Here is a 13,185-nt window from a genome sequence, read left to right as displayed (position 1 = left end):
TCTCTAGCTGAACCTACAAAATGTTGAAAACGTTCTAAATTCATTAAAAATGTCAAGTTTTAAACAAACATGGGCCAATTTTCTGTAAAAATTGAGACTTAAATCCTTTAAAGAAAAATTATGAGAAGTCGGCATTCTGTCTGCTGCATGGACACTTGGGAAATTATAATTTCAAAATTATTCCGAATTTGAATTTAAAATTTTCAAGGTTTATTTATTAAAGATTATCAACATGTTTAGATGAAAAAAAAATCGGAGTTTCTAGAACTTCCCCCTTAATGGGTTTCAAGTCAAATTTGGCTTTTCAATTGAAAAGACGAATCTTCCTCTTGAGCCTGTAATTCGCTATATTTAAACAAACACCATCTTTCGGAAATCAGTTGTTCGCTTCTTAAGGCCTTTTTAAGGTTTTTTGTGAAACAAAACCTTATTAGAATGGTGACGGTGTCTGTCTGTCCGTCTGTCCGTCTGTCCGTCTGTCTGTCTGTCTGTCTGTCTGTCTGTCTGTCTGTCTGTCTGTCTGTCACACCCGATTTATTCGGAAACGGCTAGACCGATTGTCACGAAAATTGGTGAGAGTATGTAATCTGGTGATCCCTTTACATGCAGTAAGTGGCGCCATCTTGCATTAAGTTTAAGGGGGGGCTCTCCGTACATGTGAATGGAGGGTGCAAATTTTTTTTTCACGGAATGTAGCCAAGTAGGGTATCAAATGAAAGGTCTTAATTAGTACTTTTCGAATCTGGTTCAATATTTGATATTAGATGAAACATAGGGGAGTAAGGGTTGAAAATATGACCCACAAAAAGTGTAACAGGTCTCGCTCTCAGAACCTATCCATCCGAAAAATCTGGAAAAAATCACAGTGGTGCATCTCTACGAAATCTAGGCCTCAAAATATATCCGGTTTCGATATCTGCACAAATAAAGTTAATAATAGTATATTTCCACATTTTAGAAATTTACCCGGCACCCCCCCTTATGTTCATCCCAGAAATACAAAATTTGGCATGAGTGTAATGAAGAATATAATGCACAGTTTGGTCAAGTTTGAATCCAACTATTATTAACAAAGTTATTGGGGGTGAAACTTTACAATTTTTTGTGAATTTCGTGCACTCTACAACCCGCATGACGTCATCATCACATATCAATTCGTCAATACCACAACGAAATGAATTTTTATGAATTGGGTCGCAGACAATCATTTTGTTTTAGTTTTTTAGTTATTTGTCAACCAGACATGTGTATATGTAGGTATATAATATATGCGTGCTAATGAACTTTGCGGGTAGTGCCTAATTCAGTTAGATATAAGACGTAAATCGGAAATATGGGTACGATAAATTTAGATACGTGCATATATGTGTACAGTAGGTAATAGGCAGTTTGTTTGTTTAGGGTGAGCGTGATATCTATGGCTCTAATATGTACGTATGTCTCGTAGTTTGGAAAAATATGAAGGATTATGTTGGATTTGTAGCTATATACGGACAGAGAAATGTGCGTCTCTTACATAAGATGAACACAAAACCTTTATACCCGAAGCGCGAGCTTCCGGTATTCCGACTTGTTTTTCTGTTTTCACCCTTCTGAAATTAAACACTGAATAAGGGAACAACTGTGTAGCGGAATTTTGTATTTGCTTAAATAAAGTAAATTATAGCGAAGATAGAAGGGTCTGTCTTTTTTGGTTTTTAAGGATTTGCCCTTCCCGCCCATTTACGGCATCAAGTCAATGTATACAAATACAGCCTCCTCATTATTCCATACATTTTCAAACAAGATTTCCTACTCGTAAGCGTCCGTTTCACATCGGACATTCGAAAGTACGGGTTTTTTCCGAAAGTAGTTGGATTTTTTTTCGATAGAGTTATGTGAAAGAGCTAAATGGTCTACTGGATTTCATCATATTTTTCCATCTACCCTCAGAAAAGTCATCCTCGAACTGGTGAAACCCAAAAATATGTACCAGAAAGCTAACTCTGTTTAGACTTTTACTCTTTACTACTCAGTAATTCTAGATTATGTTTAGATGGTTGTGGTTGATTCAATAGCATAAAAAATATCGCTAATTTTAAATTTAAGTGCATTAATAAAACATGATTACTCCCAGATTATTGCATTATCCTCAAGTTGATTTCAGTTAAGTTCAATAGTATTTCTCCAAACAAAATTATTTTACTAAAATGTCGGTATAATATGAATTAGTTAACAGATCCTTCTAACAATTTTGGAACTAAATGTGCTTGTTTTTTATTTCAGCTCAAGGTACGATATTCTAGTAATTCTGTAAACTACAGTAAGTATGATTTAATATACTATAAAGAAATATTTTCGGGATTCAAAGTATGAATTCTTGCACAAATATAATTAGTACAAACAACATAATGCGAACGTATGCCTTGGAATTGGAAACTTTAATTCGATAGATAATATTCTGACAATCGAACGGATCTAGATACATTACTTTTTTGCATTTTAGAAAATAGAGTCTTTGTATCCCCCTGGCAACCCATAATGAGACTTACATGATTGAAAAAGCACAATTCATGCACTTAAAAAATTCGAACCGCCTCAATAACGAATGTATTCAAACGATGAAGACATTGCTTGAATTAATTTCAAGTTCGAGTGTTTGAGCAAATAAAAGGTCCGGTAGAAAGCAACAACCAACGACGAGGAATAACATCAAACTTATTAAATTTGTCTGCTCGACTCAACAACTACATAGATGCTTAAAAGATTACATATATTTACGTAGACCACCCTTGAGGATTATAATTCCCAACACAAATCTTGGAAAGAATTCGGGTCTAGTCAGAAAGCCCTCATTAAGATTTTCTTTCAATGTGTTACACTTTTTCATCAGGCTGAGGTCTCTCACATTTGCGTGCTTGAGCATAATCCGATCAATCAATCTAATTAACGTACACTTGTCAGGATTTAAGTGTCGTATGTGGTTAGGTTTTGTATATCATGGTTAAGATTTGATTGTAGTTTGTCAATTCAGTTGGAAATGGAGATTAGTTGGAGTTGGTGTTGAGGAAATTTTTGGTAGAATGGTTATGCCCAGAGCTGTTCATCCTGAGTTAACCTTCTTCATTGACGCATAGATTTGCATGAGTTGTTTAATAAAGCCCAAGCTTAGCAGTAATCCTCTCTTGAGCGAGCACTAGTATACAGTGGTCACAAAATACTAACATTAAGTTAGCTCCACTTCCGAATCAGATAGAACAGCAGGGGTGGGCCCGCCCATTTCCCTCTACGTTCCTTCTACCGGGAACCCAGAAGAGTGTGATCTGTTGAGCTCGTTTTTGCACAGCCCCGTGAGCCTGAAAGATGTCATCGCTGAGTACAAGACCGTAATAGCTGGTTGGCTGTCGGCAGAATGACGAATGTGGTGAGTTCATGGAAATTACAGCGGAGTCGTGAAAAAGAAAAAATGCGCTGAGCTCCTCCTCAGAGAATTCTACAAGGACTTTCACTTTTCTAGCATCTTTGCAGGTTCTTTCTAAGAACGAAGATGTCGAATTTGTATTTCATCGCGAACCTTATTATGTGCTGAAACATTGTCATAGTAGCGGAGCAAGTGGAGAAACTCTCGATAACGACATCCTCAAAATCATAGCCTCTTCTGACTAACAGGAGTCGAATGTAGTTGAATAATAAATTTTGTCTGGCTTTAACCAAATTGAGCGAAATTTCTGTTTATCGTTGTTTTGCGGCATTTCGAGCCTCGCTCGATCATTTGCTGAATTTGCAACAATTAGAATTAGAAAAGTTTACTATATAACATAGAAATACTTAGCTTCCGTTGAAGAACAGAACCTAGACATATATGCCTAAAGAGGTTTGACAAATTTCCGGGAAAGCCGATACCCAAAAATTAAACCACTTTTAGGGATGATTATTCAAACAATGATACAAGTCCCGCTTGAGTTAATCCTCAAATCAGCTTAGCTATTCGAGAAACCCTTTCTGTGATTGCTATACCTACAAGTAAGTCATATTCCAGGATCTAATATATTCACTCAAAATACATTTATATAGCCAAGCGATTCTTAGGATTGCTTTTTGGTCCTTTAAGGGTTCTTACATTATCAGGAATACTTGACGATTTGGTTAAACATAGAACAAACAACAAAGCATAGAACAAAATGCACCTTGTAAACACTCGTCACTATACGGTATGGCTTTGTTTGTTCTTTTGTTTCTGCTGAAGACTGATAATTCCGTGTGGTCTCAACCATGAAATGTACCTGTAATATCCCAAAATCCTTATAGTCTCTGAGCACGTGAGTTAGAACGGTACCGTGCATCATCCGGGTGAGATTAAAATGGACGGCACGACGACACACCAATAATATATGAAGTGGCATAAACCTCAGAATGACCAGTCTATTTCAAAATATATATGTACTTTTCTGACCATTTCTAGGCAAGGAGGTTCATTCCACCCCTTCACCAGCGCTTATTCGGTCTAGGCGCTGATGACTGGATTAAGGAGATCCTCTAGTATGTACGTATATGCGTATTAAAAAATTGATTATAAGAAAAAAAAAAGTTATTTGGCTCTCATCTGGTAGATGGCAGGGTAGCATCTTATACGCTACCATCCCCATTATTTTTTTTAATTGCAACCAATTATCACTCCCATTTGCAATCGATGGTTGGATTTAATTAATTCTGGTGGAGAAATGAGATTACCTGGTCAATTCTTGGATCAGAATTTTTTTATCTTTTTTCCGTTATTTTTCTGTACCCTTAATGAGACTATGGCCCAGTTCCATTCCTCTTTCAGGTACATAATAAAATATATTTGCGTTTAATATTACCTTCACCTTCTCCATCATTTCTGCGGAGAAACAGGAGAAAAAGAGCAAAATACATATCTATTCAATCCATACTTATACTCGCACCACTCAATCAAGGGTTAAATAATGCAACTAGTCTAGGTCAAGCAAATCACAGCAGACCTACCGGATCTCAACTAAACAATGCCGGTTGCTTCTCAATATTGCAAAAATCTGGTTTTGTTTTCCATACCTTCTTTAGGTTCGGTTCAACTTCAACTTGTTCTGGTTCTTCAACTCAGCCATCTCTAATAATTCTATCAAGAGGCCAACCGGCCGCCCTCTCAGCGGTTTGGTTACCCACGAGCCTGGATGCCGGCTGATTATATTCGGAAGCTGAAAGGTGAACCTAAAAAATTCGGATAATCGCATCACGCGTAAGTCAGGTTTTTCCTGATTAGGAAGGGAGCACCTCGTTTTCGGTTTGTTTTGCTTTTTTCGACGGTTATGCTCGATGGAGTTCTAATAAGGTGCAACAGGTGCAAAGCGTGCGACACTGTTTCTTAGAGAAGACGCTACTTACTAATTGGGCAGAGTTGGCGAGGTTATGGACTGAGTGCCACCACTAGGTGCTGATTTGCGGCTTGTTATGGTTCATAGAGGAACCTGATTATGGGAATGAAGATGATCGTAGCCGGATGAGGAAAACAGGTTGATTGCGAACCGGAATCTTTGAGATAGGTTATGATTTATTTTGAATGGAATGTAATTGAATTGAGATCAATTGAATTGTTGATGTGAGGTAACGAGTTCAATAGAGAAATGTTCAGTTGTGAGACCCGTGGATGGTTAAATTTCATTGTGCGCTGCGGAAAAGGAACATTTCGGGTTTTTAACTGATCAAGATTTGATAAACTGTTAGTTATATCCGAATAAAGTGATTGTTAAAAGCCCTGATCTAGAGATGGTTTTATTAAAATAAACAAAATGCACAAAAATATTAATTAAGCTTGAAATATATAAATAAATTTAAAAATATATTTGCATTAATCTATTATAATTCATAACCTGCAATAGTCTTACTATGATAAATTGATATTTCTCTGCAAGTCCTCAGCTATGAGTAGAATATTATATTATCTACCGTTCCATTCCAATTCTAGTGCCACCACTCTATGCACGGCAACTTTTTTTATACTTTACTAGCAGAACCCGGCAGATGTTCTGCCAGCATATATAATATTTGCAAAATCAATGGATGAACTAATCTGATGAAACACTTCTCCTTTCATTGATTTACCATCCGCACGTATTCAAATAGTGCGATGAGACCCCGAGTCTGAGAGAGACACATCTAAAGTGGCATTTACCACGAAGCCTCATCAGAGGTTAACTGGTACCATGTGATCCGGGTTGACCCACTAAGAGCATATTCTCCAAAAGAATTCTTTCCTATTCTTCTCATCCTTCAGCAGCTTTTTCGTTCTGTTTCCAGTTGTGAGTTTCGTCTTTCAAATATTTTAACCGCTCTATTGATTGACAGTCGCCGTGCATGTCTGGTTGATCTTGCAATATACGTCATTGTGTGATATTTTCAATCATTCGCAGAATTTTATGCCTCAAAAATTACTTGTCTCTGTTTGTCATGACGACCGGTTGAAAGGTATATAAGGTGGTCAGTAGAAATATCATCATCATCAACGGCGCAACAACCGGTATCCGGTCTAGGCCTGCCTTAATAAGCAACTCCAGACATCCCGGTTTTGCGCCGAGGTCCACCAATTCGATATCCCTAAAAACTGTCTGGCATCTTGACCTACGCCATCGCTAGATCTTAGGCAGGGTCTACCTCGTCTTCTTTTTCTACCATAGATGTTGCCTTTATAGACTTTCCGGGTGGGATCATCCTCATCCACACGGATTAAGTCACCCGGCCACCGTAATCTATTGAGCCGGATTTTATCCAAAACCAGACGGTCATGGTATCGCTCATAGATTTCGTCATTGTGTAGGCTACGGAATCATCCATCCTCATATAGGGGGCCAAAAATTCTCCGGAGGATTCTTCTTTCGAACGCGGCCAAGAGTTCGCAATTTTTCTTGCTAAGAACCCAAGTTTCCGAGGAATACATGAGGACTGGTAAGATCATAGTCTTGTACAGTAAGAGCTTTGACCCTATGGTGAGAAGTTTCGCGCGGAACAGTTTTTGTAAGCTGAAATAGGCTCCGTTGGCTGACAACAACCGTGCGCGGATTTCATCATCGTAGTTGTTATCGGTTGTGCTTTTCGACCCTAGAGAGGAGAAATTCTCAACGGTCTCAAAGTTGTATTCTCCTACCCTTATTCTTCTTCGTGCTTGTGTTTGACCAGTGCGGTTTGATGTTGTTGGTTGATTCGTCTTCGGTGCTGACGTTGCCACCATATATTTTGTCTTGCCTTCATTGATGTGCAGCCCAAGATCTCGCGCCGATTGCCGCCTGCTCGATCTGGATGAAGGCAGTTTGTACATCTCGGGTGGTTCTTCCCATGATGTCGATATCGTCAGCATAGGCCAGTAGTTGGGTGGACATGAAGAGGATCGTACCTCTTGCATTTACCTCAGCATCAAGGATCACTATCTCGAGGGCCAGGTTAAAGAGAACGCATGATAGGGTATCCCCTTGTCGTAGACCGTTGTTGATGTCGAATGGTCTTGAGAGTGATCCTGCTGCTTTTATCTGGCCTCGTACATTGGTCAGGGTCAGGGTCAGCCCAGTCAGTCTTATTAATTTCGTCAGGATACCGAATTCTCTCATGGCCGTGTACAGTTTTACCCCGGCTATGCTATCATAGGCGGCTTTAAAGTCGATGAACAGATGGTGCAACTGTTGTCCATATTGCAACAGTTTTTCCATCGCTTGCCGCAGAGAGGAAATCCGATCTGTTGCCGATTTGCCTGTAGTGAAGCCTCTTTGGTATGGGCCAATGATGTTCTGGGCGTATGGGGCTATCCGGCCTAGCATGATAGTGGAGAATATCTTATAGATGGTACTCAGCAACATGATACCTATATAATTGCTGCACTGTGTGATATCTTCCTTTTTATGTATGAGACAAATAATGCCTCGTTGCCAATCGTCAGGCATTGATTCGCTGTCCCATACCTTGAGCACAAGTTGATGAATCACTTGGTGTAACTGGTCGCCTCCATATTTAACCAATTCGGCTGTAATTCCATCGGCTCCTGGCGACTTATGACTTTTTAGCCGATGAATTGCACGGACTGTTTCTCCTAAACTGGTGGTGGCAGTATTTGTCCATCGTCTTCAGTTGGCGGGACCTCCAACTCGCCGATGTTCTGGTTGTTCAGTAGTTCATCAAATTACTCAACCCATCGCTCTAATATGCCCATTCTGGCGGAAATCAGATTTCCTTCTTTGTCTCGGCAGGATAAGCATCGAGGTGTATAAGGCTTGATCCTGCTGACTGGTAAAACTTGCGCGCCTGGTGCGGTTGCTCCCTGTACTTTTCTAGTTCACAGACTTGTTGGTTCTCCCAGGCTTCCTTTTTCCGTCTGTTAAGTCGCTTCTCCGCTCGACGGAGTTCGTGATAAGTCTCTGCGCGTGCCCGCCGTGCCCAGTCGTTCCGACTCCTTTTGTGGCTGGGGCCAAGTATGTTTGTGGCCTATGATAACGTTCTTCAGGTGATTGTGAAAATCATTTGTTGATGCTTCATTTCCAGGTCCTCTGTTGACTGCGGTTATTGCGGCACCCATTTCCCTCTTATAGGTGCCGCGTAGGGTTGTGTTTTGGATGGCTTCAGTGTTCACTCTCACCTGATTGTCAAAAGGGATTCTAGGTGGTATTGTTATTCGAGCTCGGAGCACCATGTCAACGAGGTAGTGATCTGAGCCTATTTTGCCCCCCCCCCCTATATGTTCCGACATTCATGAAGGCTTAGAGGATTCGGCGCACGATCAACACGTGGTCAATTTGGTTGAAAGTGGCCCCGTCTGGAGAGTCCCACGTATGTTTATGGACCGCCTTCCGCGCAAACCAGGTACTTCCAACAACCATTTCGTGTGACCCTGCTAATTGAATAATCCGCAGTCCGTTATCATTTGTTTTTTCGTGTAAGCTATGGGAGCCAACGTATCGCCTGAATACGGGCTGTTAAATCCCCAAGTATGATTTTGATATCATATCTGGGACGTTCTACTGCCTCGTAGAAGGTATCCTTCTCCGACTCTGCAGTCTCCTCTGTAGGGGCGTGAACGTTAATGAGGCTTATATTTCTAAACTTGCCTCGCAAGCGCAGAGTGCATAGCCGTTCGCTTATGTTTTCAAAGCCAATAACAGCAGGTTTCATTTTTTGGCTGACTAAGAAACCTACTCCGAGCACATGGTTTACTGGATGACCCCTATAATATATGGTGTAGTGGCTCTTCTCCAGGAAACCGGTCCCTGTCCATCGCATCTCTTGTGACGCTGTTATATCAGCCCTATATTGTACAGGGAGCGCACAACTTGTATAGCGTACTCCAATAAAAAAATATATGTATGTGCCAATTTTCATAACAATTGGTTGGATGATTTCGGAGTCTATCGATCACAAACGTATACAATGTACAACCTTTTCCATTTTTAACGCTCCGTGTGAAACAAAACCTTATTAAAATCGATTCAATATCTGTCTGTCCGTATGTCTGTCATACCCGATTTACTCGGAAACGGCTTAACCTATTGTCACTTAATTTGGTGAGAATGTGTAGTCTGTAAGCCCCTTTACTTATATCCAGTGGTGCCATTTTCTGTCGGATTTAAGGAGGACTCCCTATACATGCGAACGGGAGTGTAAAATTTGATTCCACCAAATATGGAGTAGTATCAAATCAAATCAAGTAAGTGGGGTATCAAATTAGTACTTTTCATCGTATTATTCATATTGGGTGCGACATAGGCGCTCAAAATGCATGCCCCAAAAAGTGAAAAAGATCTTGTTGTGAGAACCTATTCATCCGAAAAATCTAAAAAAAAGATCGCAACGGTGCATCTGTTTGAAATCTAAGCCTCAAAATACATCCCATTCCGATATCTACTCAAACAAAGTACATTTACATTTTTATATGTCATTTGAAAGTTAACATAGTAAGGCAACTTTTATCAACTTTGCGGGTTTGTAAGTTGAAAGTAGTGTCACAGTAATGCATATCGAAATTAAGATAAAAGTGGAAAATTGTGATTTTGTTGGGAAGGTTATCCTTTTTTGAAGGTACTCACAAAAAATGCTATTACTCTGTAGCGGTAAAAGATAGAGTACCCATTCCTTGAACCAATTTTCTCAAGCATGTGGTACTATCCACCATTAAAATTTGTACCATCATAATCGGGACACCCTGTTTAAAGCGGGCTTATCTGAACGACAGGAAATGTCAAGCTTGTGGGCATCTTACTTTTACCCTTCTAGCTTTTTTTAGTTGTTTGTATATCAGCACCGATTACTCGAGACAGACACGGACGTAAGTATATAAATTAGAAGAAGAACATAATATAAAGCTCGGCAGTCCGTATGTGCGATTAGCAAATTTAAGGCTATAACCCTCAAAACGAAACTTTCCGTTAAAAGTTCCACCAAAGTATTGGAAGGAGTTCAGACAGGATAGGTAACAAATGGCACGTCGACTGGCAGGAGATACCACCGCACCAAAATATGCTGGAAGAAGGCAAAGCCCGCGTAGGAGGAGACAAAAGGAAACAGTTTAAGGTTATCAGGCAGCAGGCAAGGGAGAGTGAGAACAGAGGAATGGTCATTACTTAAAAGTGATGTCAAATAAGAGGCAGAATAAGGCCCTATGATACACCAGAGAAAGGAGCAAATAAATGTAGTCAATAAAACATCCTCTGTCGGATTGATTTGGCAGTTAGGAGATAAACAATGCATCAATTGACGAGAAAAACGAAGGAAAACAAATCTGAGCTTTTGCTGTAATTTAACTGGTTAAAAATCTTGACAAGCCAGTTTCCAAGAAGTCACAGGCATACTTCGCAAGAATCCTGAAACAATGAATAAAATCGGACAACAATTCCCCGAATAGATACAGCTCGAAATTTTATTGACGGAAGTAACTTTCAAACATTTGAATGAATAATTTTCTTCGATTAGCCTCAATATGCAAAAGTTTTGAGAGCTAGCTGGGCAGAAGGTTGTTCATATCGAATTTCACCAGGATTGAGAGAGAATGGGAGTTCTACATTAGGGTGATCCAAACGCAAAATGAATGACATAATCATTGGATTTAGGGATAGTCTCATTACTTCTTTCACCATTAAATGAGATGATCACCATATTGAAGCATCGTCTTATGGAATGAGCAAAAATTAATAGGAGAAAAATGATTTCTTAGACCCCTTATGCTCCAACGGCGTAGAAGCGCTATTTCAGATAAATGCGAGACTACAAAAGTTTTAAAATTTCGTACTTCAAAGGTATTCCGAAATCGACCAGATATTCTATTTGAATGAGCAAAGTCGGGCCAATCTTCAAAAGTCAACAATTTTTTCGTTGCAAGTTTTAAGCAAAGTTGGTTTGGATTTTTCTGGTAACGCAGATTAGTTAGGTAAATGGGAAAGGGAAACAGGCGCAACTAAGAAATGATGATGCGAACTCAGTTAATTACTGTCAGTATTCAGACGTTCGAAACTCTCTTTTCAGGAATGTGAATAGAAATGGAAAAGGATGAGAGGACCACAAAGTAACTTTCCAATATTATGTCCTATATTGAGAAGCAAAGGCGTTTTGAAGTCAAATTCGAATACCAAGCAATATATAGACGCCTACTTTAAATTTCCTACCGTAGAACGTTTTTAGCTCTGTGGGTATATTCATAGTCGGGGTATCGATCACCAAATTTCCATCCACTTCCAAGAAAAGTGATCCTAACAGACAGTAAAAAAATTTTAATAAAGTTTTACTTTTACACAAAACCTTAAAAAGGAGCACGAAGCTGAGTTCAATAGACTTGGGCAGCATAGGGAATTAGGAAGCAAATAATGAAAGGGAACTAGGGCTTTGTTTCTTGGGCGATTTCAGATGGTCTGCTGAAAAAATGCTCGTACAAATAAGAGGAGTTATGGAAGTAGCAATATGCAAAGTACATAATATAGGAAAGTACTGTAGGCGGAGAGGCACGTACAGTCCCTGGGAAGAGTAATGAAGAAAAAATGGGACAGCTGGACACCTCTGCCTTGGATTAACAGAATGCAGATCAAGCTCTGTTACACCAAAAATTATTAGAAACCCAAGCAAGATGGTTTAATTATAGCAAAATGATATGTCTACTTCTAATCGGTAAATTTACAAGATTACGTGAAGAACTTTCAGTCATTTCAAAAGTACGCTGCAGGTTTCTTGTGCACAATTTTTTGTTTAATGAGGAAATTTCCCAATTATGGCTGATGTCACACATTTACAAAACCTGCAAAATCATTATTTGCTGAATAATCACCCATCAACCGTTTTGATGTACTAAAAAGCTTCTGGAATTAGTCGAAAGTAGGGAATTAGTTGAATAGAAATTGAAAACAACATTCTGACATTCATACTTGTGTAATGTTATAGCTTATGATAGACACAGACCAATAGATTTTTTTTATTAAATAAGAAAGTAGCTTTTTGAAGATGTATACTCACAAGAATTCAATTTGACACATGAGGCAAGCCTCTTTTGCGGTTTATTTTTTTACTGTAGTTGACGAATAGATTTCTACTAACTAAGCTAAATCTCAGAAAACTTCACCGTTCAGCCTAGTGATGTCTTTCTAACGAGTAAATCACACACACTTTGCATATTTTTTTAGATAATGAAGGTGGGTCAATTAATATATACAAAGCAAATTCAGGAAACACAAAAAGTTTTTTTAGTATTAATTTATTACTTTTATATTTAGCTAAGTTTCACCGAGTCGCCAAGACATCATCAGAGACTCTCAGAAAAACAAACATCTAAACCTGGATTTTTAAAGGATTCCATGAAGAAACTTGGCAAAATGTCGGCAGTAACAGGAATAATAAACTCAAACATACTTTGTAGAGTTCTTGAGTTCGCTATATTCATTTATGATTCTGAATGGCGGCATTGTGGTATGTGGTAAATGTCACGCAAATTATACTTTCACACAGGAAGACAAGTCGACTTAGCACTCTTCGAATCTGGAACCTATTTCCATTCATAGATTTCTAAGCTTCATTCTATAAATAAGTGAATGTTGAATTTCCCTGTGAACTTCATACAGTTCTCCTGGCGAAATGATGCCAAAAGTACCTTGACATAGCCCATGCTTCATTGTTGGGAAAGTCACTTTAACAACTTAGGTTCAAGTAAACTGAAAGTGTCATTATTATGGCATCAAC

At 39.0% G+C, this 13,185-nt stretch overlaps 1 protein-coding gene across 3 annotated transcripts in view; it reads left to right on the top strand.

Annotated features, from left to right (window-relative positions):
• The window catches only part of LOC119661675 (protein grainyhead), a 421,106-nt gene that overhangs the window by 57,359 nt on the left and 350,562 nt on the right, over positions 1-13,185 (top strand). For all 3 annotated transcript variants that reach the window (XM_038071113.1, XM_038071114.1, XM_038071112.1), the window contains exon 2: positions 2,266-2,271. The gene's annotated coding sequence lies outside the window, so the exon portion shown is untranslated. The remainder of the gene's footprint in view (positions 1-2,265; positions 2,272-13,185) is intronic.

This window comes from Hermetia illucens, chromosome 1 (genome assembly GCF_905115235.1).
Source record: "Hermetia illucens chromosome 1, iHerIll2.2.curated.20191125, whole genome shotgun sequence".
Classification (NCBI taxonomy): Eukaryota; Metazoa; Arthropoda; class Insecta; order Diptera; family Stratiomyidae; genus Hermetia; species Hermetia illucens.
The sequence above is the reverse complement of the archived record's forward strand: the minus strand, read 5'-3'. Positions and strand labels throughout refer to the sequence as shown.